An 11,342-nucleotide genomic window follows, 5' to 3' on the forward strand; every position below is an offset into this window, starting at 1 on the left:
GCGTCGTCGAGAACTACGGTATAATGAGTGAAATTATGCGCTTTGGCTTATTGCCGGTTATTCTTCTTACGCAAATCTTTCAATAGTTCCTCTCTCTCTCTCTCTCTCTCTCTCTCTCTCTCTCTCTCTCTCTGTTTTCATCAATTGTTTTTATTACTCGGTGAATCTATTTATTAAAGGTTTTAACGAAATAGTGAGCAGCGACATTTTTCATCATTTGCTTTAATTTTTCTTTTATTTCTCAATTAAAACATATTTTTATCTTATACGTCGGATTTCAGATTAATATCATATTAATGAAAGCAAAATTCATGACAAAAATGTGATCTTGAATGGTAAATTTAATAAGGTTAAATGTATTAGCAGTCTACTCGAAAGTTAGTGAACACCTATAAATAGCATAAACGAGTGTTTTCATTCGTATCTGCATATTGTTTAATAAAATATCCTTTAAATATGATAACAAAATGGATTAGTTCTCTATTAAGCTGGAGAAAATAAAATCTTAGCGAAAGTTCAATATTTATCTATCAATATTTATCGTAAATTTCCTATATTAAATGCTATACATTCCATTTTTTACTGTTAAATGTGAACTTGTCTATTATTGTTATATTTTGGAATTATCGTCGTGTTAAGTAAGTAAAGAATAATCTTAAATAAAAATGATAAATTGAACGTTAAAGATATTACGTTATTATTTTAGCTTTATTTATTATACTCACATTTTCATTTTTGTTACAAAAGTGTCGAATAAACATTTATAGTCTCAATTATGGTATATAAATGCCAATGTTACTTTAAATATAATTATTTCTGAAAAAATATGATAATTTATCAATTACATAATAAAAGCATAATTTTGTTTATCTTATTATTTTTTTATTTAATTTTTTTATTACAATAAGTGACAGTTCATTTACTAGACATTGTACGTTACATTAGTTTCCGAGGTCATTCAGCTTACTCTTTATTATTTTCCATGCCTACAAAAAATCGGAAACAATTAACTTACATTCCTTAAACAATTAAATTTCAACGGAACATACGGACATTAGAATTTATCCTTTATGCTTGTGCTCAATTATAATAGGTCCAATTGGAAATATTAGGTTTATGAAAGCACAAAGAACATATAATTACAAACCAATTGGGCGTTTTATAGCTTCGAAATTTCAATTGTTTTCATATTGAATATCACTCATAAAGTTAACTTCTTAAACTTCCAAAAGTCATTACGACGTCAGCAGTTCGAGAATATTAGCCAAAATTCACTTGCCTCATCATTGTAATCGAATGTACATTCGTGCCCCATTATAATACCAAAGCAATAATACAAAACAAACAGAGTAATTGTAGCCTTTTTTTTACGAATGCCACCCATGAATCATGATTGGCGCAGTGATGGCAATTTCTGAGATTAATCGGATCGTCAACCTTGAATGGATCCTTATCAGCCCACAATAACAACAGCATTACGAAGCTGCGCCTTAAAATTCAATGTCCAGAGCCTTATTCCACGAGGCTTATTTAATTCTTAAGGGCCCAGCGAGCCAACGCTTTCGAATAAACCATCTGTCAAATCCACGTAATTAACGCCAAGTTTGATGCATCTCTCTCACTGCGCATATATCACGCTGTAGGACGACAAACGGCCTGTTAATTAAAATCTGCCAACGATTCAATCGCCATTAATTGCGCCTTGCTCAGCTGGCTACGCACGACAGCGCTCCTGACCGATCGATCGATCAGCCCCGGTCCCCAAAGCCAGCCAAAGCGACTCGCCGCTCGATGAATCACGGCACCCGCGTCATCGACAGCCACCCGTCCACATCTTCCAGCCGAAAAAGCTCGAGGTGAGCTTGCGTCTTCGGGAGTACGTAGGCGTGGCGGCATGTGGCGCGAGAGTCGCTCGATAAATACGATGACGCGCTTTTCTTCGTCGGCTCGCAAAGAATTATTTAAGCAGCTCGCGATAAGCCTCGCCTTTCCCGCCGCGAGACTTAATGACGCGCGAAGATGACGCTCATCGTCGAGTTATTGGGCGCCCGTGTGGGTGATGCGCGAAATTACGTATAATAAAGTTTCGATGATGACATCGTCGATACTTATAGCGTCGTATGAAATTTTCATTGCCAATGCATTTATTGATGTACTCTGGGTTATTGTGCGGCGCGTCGCTCACGGATACGACATAACTTTAGACGCGGCATTTATACGTGTGTTTGCAGGATCTTTGTGTCGTAAAAGGATGCTTGGGAATTTAAGGGTAAGAAATTATTGGTTGCGCTGAAGCGGGCGTATTATCTTTTAATGGGAAAGTGTAATAAATATTTACAATGTACTTGGTAGTTCTTCAATGTTTCTAAAATACGCGGCGTTTAAATTGATAACGCCGTAAATATTCTGAATTCACGATGCTTCATTCCTTTGTTCTTTAAGTGTATTTTAATCAAAGTCAATATATTTTTCCTCCGTACTTGTTCTATGCGCTATCTTTCATTCTCTATAGTATTTAATAAATTTAATATTAGCATTTGTGGTATATATTTATTCGGATGCACTTACGCATTCAAGAGTTCAACATACAATTTGCTGAATGACAAATGTTATGTAGTTTAACATCTTTCTCCACCCCCCTTCTCTCTCTCTCTCTCTCTCTCTCTCTCCCTCTCCCTCACTCTATTATGTATTATGAAACTCGGTGTAGGGCATTTGATAATCGTATTTATTTTATAACAATTTTATTATGAGGCACAGTTATATCATTGAAAATGTATAGTATTGCGTCATGACATTGCGCAATGAAAGATGAAATACACGTTTTGTTCAATGGGATATGAAAAAGATACCTTCCACTTTAAATGTATCGTAGCATCTTAAACAAATTGCCTATAGTTAATAAATATATTTACTATTTTCGTCTCGCTTCAACATCAATTTGAGGACATTTGCAGTTTTCGTCCTCCAAGTATATTTACGCGTTAATGCAAGAGACTGGTACTCCAAAATTTCTAACGACGAATGTAAAAAAAAGGAAAAAAGAAAAAATAAATAATAAAATGCAATGCCGGCCTTATAGATAATAGATAAAAACAAAACAAAAAACAGAAAAAAACAAAAAACAATAAAACGTAACTCTTGATTTTTGTTTTTAATGTATAGTAGTCATTGACATTTTCTCTATTCTTCGTGGTTGACAAAAGATTCCAAGTCCTTTGTGATAATTCTAGCCTTGAAAGAAGCTTAAGATTTGAATAATTCTCTTGAATAAAATTTCTGAGCTTTACAAAGAAATTATTCCTATAACTCGCGCCTTTGTAATTATTTTTTTTTCCCATTCCTCCTTGATCGTAAATGCAATTATAAAAAGAGAGAAAAGCGAAAGAAAACAGAAAGAGAAGAAAAAATCAAAGAAAATAATATTTCGATGTAAAATCAATGTCTGAGTGAAATGGTACAGTTGTATTATTACGACGATAAATTTATTTTTCCAAACTTCTCATTGGGCATAATTTTTTAAATACCAATTGATATAGTAAAGAGGAGAGAGAATTGGCATATAGACTAATGGCGATGGTCGTACAAGTTACTTTATATAATATTGTATTTGCCCGGATTTTGTTAAAGCGAGACCCATCGGTTGGTCGGATGGGTCAACCGTGGAATTTGGAAAAACATTTCTCGCGCCCTGCTGTCACGGCAAATTCCAATAAAAACGGAACTTTAAAGCCAATAATCGCTTAAAATTTCCTTTAATCGCCATGGATCCTAAATCTAATGACGCGATAATACCGCAATGCGTAGTATTAGTAAGCGTTCCTTTAAATACTCCCTCCCCCTCCCCATTCCCCTCCCTACCGCCGACGCTACCATCGCCAGCATCACCACGATCACCACGATCACCACGATCACCACCATCACCACCACCACCACCACCACATTCAGCCACCCTTCACTCCTTCCGGCTATGTGTTCCTCCTTCGGCTTCATGTGAACATGTGATAACGTATGTAGTGAGATACAAAAATCATTAGAGGTGGATCCCCGGATTAGCCTAGCGGCGGCATTTTCAGTCGGTGACTTGTGCCTCGGCTTCACGTGTACAGCCGTAGCGAAGAGTCCCAAGGTGGTGGAAAACCGTTGGAGATGCGCGCGAATAAGCCGGGGCACTTCCTCGTGAATGCACGTGTCTAGAGTGTGGCGGAATGGGGGAGGGGAGAAACGTGACACGCGCGTCGATAGCTCGTTTGTTTGTTTATTTGCCATTCGAATGACGAACGGGTGGTGGTGGGTGGTGCGCTTAGACGTCACGTAATAACGGATCCGCGACGAATTGATGGTGCTCGGGTCTTGTGAATGAACCCAATGAAATTGACGGTTTGCTTTATCGTCGCTCCGCTGGCGCTCATAACGATGGAAAATTTTTGCCTACGATAAGCTCCCGTGGATCGGGATAGGTGCTCGGCAATTCATGCAGATCCATTTTTTTAACCGTTTACGTAAGCTAAAATGTGTGATCTTCGCCACTTTAAACGAAGATACATGGACTATAAGCCAATCAGGGATTGTTTTTTTTGTCCTGTTTTGTTTCGTTTTGTTTCGTTGTTTTTATTTTTTCTTATCTCGTTTTATTTTACGCCGCGAGCGAGCCAAAACTTACGCCAATGGCTTTCGTTCGCACATCGGCGAATGCTGCATCGAGGCTCGATTAAATAATTGCGTTTAAAGCACACACGAGTTTCGCTACTACGTAATTCATCTAACTTGCCTGTGCGGATTATACAGGTGCAAAGTGCTTTTCATAGTCATAAAAATAGATGCTCGAGCATAATCGATATGGAGGACCGATGCTCGATGATTGTCGAGTGAAAAGCTTTTTTTTTTTTTTTTATAACGGAGTCGGCCGCGCGGCGCTCCTATCCCCACCCCACCCCACCCCGTGATTTGCATTTAAAATGATCGCCAACAAAGAGTTGACTTTCTGGCGAAAGCTTTTAAACACGGGCTATCGCCAACAAAAAACAAACAAACAAACGAGCACGGGCAATTCGCACGTAAATTAATGAACAATCGTCGGGCAGTTTTTTTTATCTTTAACGGGTTAACGGATAGGGGACGGCAGTCGAGTCTCTGTGACAACGTTCATCCACTAACATCAATTCCCAAACGATGTTCTATGAATAATTGTAAATCATTGCCTATCATACCAATGAAATACGTAATTTATAAAGGAAAGTTTATTGATTTTCAGTTATTATTAGATCCCAAGTTATTTTCCCTTGGCGTAGCTTTTATGGTATCTGCTCTCGGACTAAGCAATTGGCGCTGAAACTTTCATAGATCGAAATCTTCGATCATAATGTACTTACTCTACGGTTAACATTCCAATGACCTTAACGATGAATATCACACGCAGACAACGATCTCCTTCTCTTACCACGAATATTTTTGCATTAAATTATCAATATTCAAGCTTACCGCTTAGCATCAGGCTACTAATGATTAAAATAATATTTCAATGAGCGTCGCTACATCGTTACTGCGACAAACCATCAAAATGACACTCAAACGTAAATTCGTGATACGATCCATCGGCCATTTCTCACTATTCGCAGTCAACTGGATTGGTTATTTATATGACTATCTTATACTCGCGAGCGCCCATTGATAATCGATTGACAGTAATAAAGGATAAATAAAGATGTCTAACCAATGACAACTTGGCTCTACATTGCAAATGGCCATCGACTAACTCGCGCACAAACCCTTGCGAAGCTCTACGAGTCGATGAGCTTGCAAGCTCCTGCATCACAACCAATCATCAAGAAATGTTGCTCCCATCGCTTCATTACATCGGTCCGTCGATTTTCCAAGCAATTGGAAGTTGGATGAGCAAGTGATAGCATCCGAGCGATTATAAGCGTTCGCGCGGGAGGCTCGATCATGAGCGAGGCGATGAGCCTAGAAGTCGAGGATCCGCGAGTCCGGTCTCGTGATTTTTTGGCACCGGACTCTCGAGCTGCCACTACGACGACTTTCTTTTACATCTGTCACGCGCTTCTCTCTCAACCAACCCGAGACCTCCACCTCAACCCGCGTACTTCCCGCCATTTTTCTTAACCCGTTAGTTATTGGCTTTATGCGGTCGAACGAACTCGATCGACGGAGCGGTATTACGGTTATTACAACTATAACTTCCGAATGTCCATGCGTCGTAACCAGTCGGTTCATCTTCTCCAGATTCTGTACAATTTGCGCCGCTCATTGATTCCCTCAGTCCGAACTATTCGACTTTCTCTTTAATAACGCTAGATTGCACGTCGATTTGTACGCCAGAGATACGAATATTATCTCTTATTTCAACATTACAAATTGTCATTTCTTGTCCTTTCTTGCTTTTATCTCGCTCGGTTACTTCAACACTTTAGAAAAATAGCGCATCAATGTCGAGGACTTTGAACAAACTCAATCCCGCCGTATTCTAATCAACTCGATTCACTCTACTTTCCGACGTAACAATTACAAAGAAATGCCATTCTAAAAATTCTCTCTCAATCTCTCTCTCTCTCTCTCTCTCTCTCTCTCTCTCTCTCTCTCTCTTTCCGCGACATTACGCAAACGCGCGGTAATAAACTTTAGAATTTTCATCTCGTACAAGAAGTGTGTTTTTCATCTTTTCACGTAGATTTCTCAGCGTTCCGTGTACCATTCTCGATCAACTTTCATTCGATCTCAGCGGCGATTGGGTTTCACGCCCTACGAGGAACAAGTCCACCAGTTAAGGTCAGGGACAATCGAAGCCACTCGAGATCGGAGGATCACTGTCGATCCTAATCAGCAGGATTAGCGCGTCTCGCGTAATCGCGACTCGAGTCCCGCGATTCTAAGGTGCTTGACACTGAATGGGCTCCTCGACGCGAACGATCGCTCGGATTTTTGCTTGGACGCCTCATTAACCGAAACGCACATTGTCAGTTGGCGGTGGCAGTGAGCTCAACGAGCAAGTCTCTCACTCTCTCACTAACTCACTCGATAACAGCAATATGAGCGACGAAGCACCGAGAATGCGAGAGACGAGCAATTGGCGGTGTGGCGCGCGTGGATCGATCGCAGAAGAAGGCGCATTCATCCTTAAGGAGTCTTTCCTTGCAGCTGCCCGGGGAGGGGACGCGTGTGCGTGTATGCGCAGCGAGGGGGCGGCGTCGGGGTAGAGCATGGATCGAGGAGTAGGGCAGTGGCTTGGGAAGGGAAGGAGAGAGGCAAAATATCGAAAAATAGAGAAAATAATATCTGGGAGATATTTTTGAAGACTAGTAGGATCGTTGCCCGCTAACATAAGATGATGTTGGGTGGAGGGGGGGGGGGAATGTGGGGGCTAAACCAAGGCTATCGAGGCGCATTCCGCGGCGCTCGGCTTCTTTGGACGCCGAGTCGAAATTGGCTCGGCGCCGCGATATTCCGGTTCCGCGGAACCGTCGTCGCCCCTTGTCTCTCAGCTCCATCCCGGAGGCCGTTGCCTTGCTCATTTTCCTTGGCTTCGCGACATCGCTCGTCACCGCTCCTTCTCTTCGCCCGCACACTTTCAATTCCAGCGTTCCATCCGCTCTCGGGGACGTTTAATTCGGTCGTGTCCTCGAGACAGAATGAGGAGGAGCAGGCAGGCGCAAGGATGCGTGCGTGCGTACATGCGTGCGTGCGTACATGCGGGCGCGCGTGTGTGTGCGTCCGTTGGCGAGATGGGTGACGAAGTGCGGCGAGGGATGGGGTGAGGGGCGGAGGGCAGAGATCGCGAGCGTTGTAGGCGATTATTCGCGATGGTGGAGTGACAGTCGAGGAAAAGCCCTTACTCCGCGTACTTCCTGCCTTCGTCGCACCGTTCGTCTTTTTCCCTCGTCATCGACGCCATCCAGCCTGTATTTTCCCGGGACCGACGTCACTGTCGCGTTCCGAGCGTCAGCGGCGCCGGCTCGACCCCCGAGACGCGGTCGTGTAATTCTACGAATCGACGAAGATGTTGGTCGCTCGAGCTCTACAATGTTTCATCGTATCGGCGGCCTTCGTCGCTCTCATTTATCATAAATCATGTATTTCAATTATGCGCGCTTGTCAATGTGGAGGAGTTACGGTAGCAAGGTAGGACGCAGTTATGGAAATTTCGCGGATAAATTATGAAGTTATTCTTGTATGCCGCGTGCGACTCAGCTATGCTCAACTGTCTATAATTGAATTGGAATTTTCATGAATATTCCTGCCCCTTCGCGAAATTTTTACACTTTATTCATACAATTGCTCTTTGAAATTTAATCTCGCGTGCATCGTTTTTACGTTTAATTGCGTCGGGGATGAGCAATTTCCATGATAATGTCAGAGAAACTCCACTCTAAGATCCTCGGCTTACCGTATCAATGCTGTCAATGAACACAAGTTGGCGCGCGTGGGTGGAATAGACGCGCATGTCTGTGCATGTATATACGGGGGTGGACGAGGAACTTACGTATCTCTGCGTATATGCAGATGTTCAATATGCATTTAGCGTTTTGCATTCCGTATGCGTTAAGGTGGGTTTTACCTTCTCCAATCTGAATGGGACGCGATGTAATGTTACATTATGTGGAGATTTTTGCGAAGACACTTTGGCTTACGTTGCCAGGCAAATAATTGTTAGGCATTGTGATGTAATGCAGCAGCCATTTAAGAAATTTCGATTATCTTTATTGTTGTTATGGTTATATAATTGTTAAATATAGAGGAGAGAAGAAACAAAGAAAGGAAGATTAGGTAAAGGACGTTATAATATTTATCGTAGCTTAACGAAACAAGGCAAATTCAGTCACTGCCGTTATTTATTTATTTGGGTAATAATAGCATTTATATTTGGGAAGAAAGGAGCAGAAAAATTTGAATTGAATCTGGCATTGATAAAAGTAGATTACAAAAATTAATCGATAAAAATTTTTCTATTCCAGGCTTTTGCAATTATTGTTCTTATAACTACGCGGCTCAAATGAATGATTTTAAAACATTTCTCGTGCTACGACGAGAGCTAACGATAATTCAATCGATCTTGATTCCTAATTGGCAACATAAACATTAATACTAATAAAGTAAAGTAAAATAAAATAAGATTTAAAAGAAAATTATTTTAACCAATTAATTGGGAAATATTAATTTGCTGGTAATTGAAATGAAGCCGAAGCAACATACCTGAGAAATTCAATACTTTTGCATATATTATTTGCACATTCTACTTCTTGACGACATTATTCAACTAGGTCAAAGGATTTCGAAACTGTTACAAATTTTTTCACGAACATTTTAATGATATTAATTAAATTATTGCCTCATCTCCTCTACGATACGTTTCATGGGCATTCACATTTCTACTTTACCTTTCAAATACACAATTCCGTTATTTACAATTTAAATGCCGATATCCAACATTTTACCATTAATAATGGGTTATTTTATTATTTAGATTTTTTTATTATTCGTTGTATTCGTCGTTATTCATTATCTTTACTACATACGCTTTCCTTTTGACTACGTCAACGAAAGACCAGAGAAGAAGAAAAAAATTGATGATAAAAAAAACAATCGTTTTGTTAATCATTGCAGATGTTATGTATTATATGTCAATATTAAAATTTAGCAACTGGATTATTCGCTTTCAGACATAAACGTATTTAGTTGTAGTAGCCAATAGACATAATTAACGTGCTTTCGGAAATTTGTAGAGATAAAAATAATTATATACCTGCGATTCTCCGACTGCTTGGAATAATAAACAGAACAAGGGGGAAAGAATTTGCTTATTTTCCATTCTATATATATATATATATAGAATATACATATATATATATACATATATGTAATTCATGGATGCCGAGCATACATACGTAATTATTAAATATTTTATTGGATTGCTGCAAGTGAGTGTCACAAATGTTCGTTCTGCTAAATCATCTTCAGTTTTCAAGCCACAACGAATTACCCTCGACTTTTCATTAATTATGATATATGCTGGTATTGCGCTACTATGTATACTTTACTCCAATACTCTCGCGTTTGTCAAAGTTTAACTATTTATGGCCTCCAACGTAGCCGCGGAGAAAAAGTATAAATACGCAGGCGAGTAAATGAGATAGTCGAGGAGCGCAAAGCGTTCTCTCGCGTCTCGCCGACCATTCGATTAAATCAACACAACCACCGCCAGTAATTTTATTTCAATTTCACATCGAGTACTTATTCACTCGTCGTACATAAAATCGTATATAATCTTGTCTCTATCTTTAGACGCGCCCAAATATATATATATATATATATATATATATATATACACACACACCCAGTACCCAATGATGCTTAACCGACACGAAATGCCTTTAATCCGAAGAATGGCATTTGCCAATGTCGGAGCACCACCGAAGCCGATGCCCCCGCCCCCGCGATAAAAGCCTCTCAGCGCCTAGTCCTGCGACTATTTACAGCTGCCGCCATGCGTCTCTCGCAAAGCCATTGAAAGAAAGCAAAGCAACAAAACAATAGCGAAATAGGCCCGATTGACAGCGGTCCAGCCTCAATGATCAGCCAAAGCTCACGGTATGACTCGACGCAGCTTCCGGCTACGAAACCGTCGGGACGAATCATTGGTCGTCGGTAATGACGTGCCAACGACACGAGCCGCATCGCAGTCGGCATCATCGCGAGCCCTGGGAGGACAAAGGCCAGCGTCCGCGCGGCTTGCCACCCTTTCCGCGCTCCGGGCATGCGTGGGCTCGGAACCGATGAGTCACGCACTCGAAGTCATTCGATTGGACGTCGGCCGGACCTAGTTCTAATATTAGATGAAGGAAAGAGCAGAGCAGAGCTGAGCAGAAAGAGAGAGAGAGAGAGAGAAATAGAGTGCACAAAGTGCACTGGGCTCTCGGGTAATCTCGCGCGAAAATCTCCAGCCAATTGAGGTTCGGAGAGAGTCTCTACCTAATTCTGAGACTCTACCATCATTCTCCCCCTTCGCCCTCACTTCGAATGCGCCTTGATTCGATGAGCACGGGGATGATTGAAATAAGATGCGGCGCCTTGGCCTTATCTAATAAGATTTGGCGGGGCTGTTGGCGATTGGTCGAGGCGACGGTTCGTGCGAAGCTAATCCAGCGGTGCTCTCCTGCCAGGCCTAACCTACTTTTCGCACGTGCATTTCACGGAAGCCTAAGTTAGCCGTGCTATTGAGGTGGACGATGATCGAGGAAGGTGAGCTGTTGTGCCGCTCGACACTTGCCACACTGCCGATCGATAAATCAGCGACAAATGAAGGAGAGAGTGCGTGGACGTACGGGCTC

General features: G+C 41.3%; 1 protein-coding gene across 1 annotated transcript in view; it reads left to right on the forward strand.

Moving 5' to 3' along the window:
* Window positions 1-11,342, forward strand: part of LOC105363782 (rap guanine nucleotide exchange factor 2-like) — a 163,067-nt gene that overhangs the window by 20,340 nt on the left and 131,385 nt on the right. The window lies entirely within an intron of this gene.

The sequence above is a fragment of the Ceratosolen solmsi genome, unplaced genomic scaffold, assembly GCF_000503995.2.
Source record: "Ceratosolen solmsi marchali unplaced genomic scaffold, CerSol_1.0 scaffold28, whole genome shotgun sequence".
In the NCBI taxonomy this organism is placed as follows: Eukaryota; Metazoa; Arthropoda; class Insecta; order Hymenoptera; family Agaonidae; genus Ceratosolen; species Ceratosolen solmsi.